This window comes from Nannospalax galili, unplaced genomic scaffold, assembly GCF_000622305.1.
Source record: "Nannospalax galili isolate Female #2095 unplaced genomic scaffold, S.galili_v1.0 scaffold189, whole genome shotgun sequence".
Classification (NCBI taxonomy): domain Eukaryota; kingdom Metazoa; phylum Chordata; class Mammalia; order Rodentia; family Spalacidae; genus Nannospalax; species Nannospalax galili.
Window position 1 is genome coordinate 4,161,629 of NW_008360331.1, and position 1,138 is coordinate 4,162,766.

Consider the following 1,138-nt stretch of genomic DNA (forward strand, 5'->3'; position numbering starts at 1 on the left):
ATAAAAGCAGCATCTTTCCTGTAGAGCTAAACAGATACCTCCCTTGTCTGCTGTTAGTAAATCAAGTCCCCGTCTATTTTGTAAGACAACCTCGGCCAGTGAGTCTACCTGGTCCTGAAGATCTTGTACAGACTGATAGACCATATTAACATCATCAATTAACTGCTGAGATAATTTGTTGTAGGTGTCTATTGTCACTCCTAAACCAGCTGAGCCAGTAGCAAGTGTCCCTGAAATACCCAGTCCAATAAGTAGTGGAATAAATTGGACTGCTCGTTTGTGCCTAGGAACGAATGTGTCAAAGCTAGGCAAAGGCACAGGCTCATCTCCTGGAATTATGTCTATGTCTGGCAAAAGCAATGTGGGGGCACATGAACCAGTCCAATTAGTGGGTAAATAAGGATAGGCCATGTTATTTCCACATACATAAATTCTTCCCCCCCCCAAACAGCCTGTCTGAGAGGTCTTGATGAACCTAGAGCAGGTAGTAAACATAGCTAATCCAAGATCTACATCAAAGGAATTATTTTGAAAAGGATTAAAAAGACAAACAGATGTATTGAAGTAACGGGGCAGGACCTTAAAAGGCGTGGAATAGCTACAGTTATCTGGAGAGGGGAGTATGTTAGACTCATTGTTTAAAGGTATAACTAGAGGCCATGAAGTTCCTAATGCAAGACACAGCCAGCAGTCCTCTGCTAGGGAAGGATTAGAGCCGTTCAGGGCATCATGGGTGGCAATAAGGATCTCCATGGTCTGAGGGTTTAAATTAAGGCCTCTGGGTTTTGGTAGTAATAGGGGATGATAATGGAGGTGAGGCAGGAGAGACTCTCTTTTTTTTTGTAATGTAGTTTGGACATATTCTTCTTTAACTTGATCTGTCGGGCCCCCTCCATCTGATATGTGGATCGGAGCTTGTTGTGGCCAACATGCCTTTTTTTCCAGGTTCTACATAACAGCCTGCACTAAGGGTTTTAGAATTATATTTTTCTGATCCTATTACCTGAGTATTAAGGGTCCAATCCGAGCCCCCAGAGGCCGTTTTATAAGAAATGGCCGTGGAGTAAAAATACAGGGTGTTATTTCTATTACATTCAGTAAAGGAGGTATAACAGGATGAGTGCATAGCTTGAGTGAA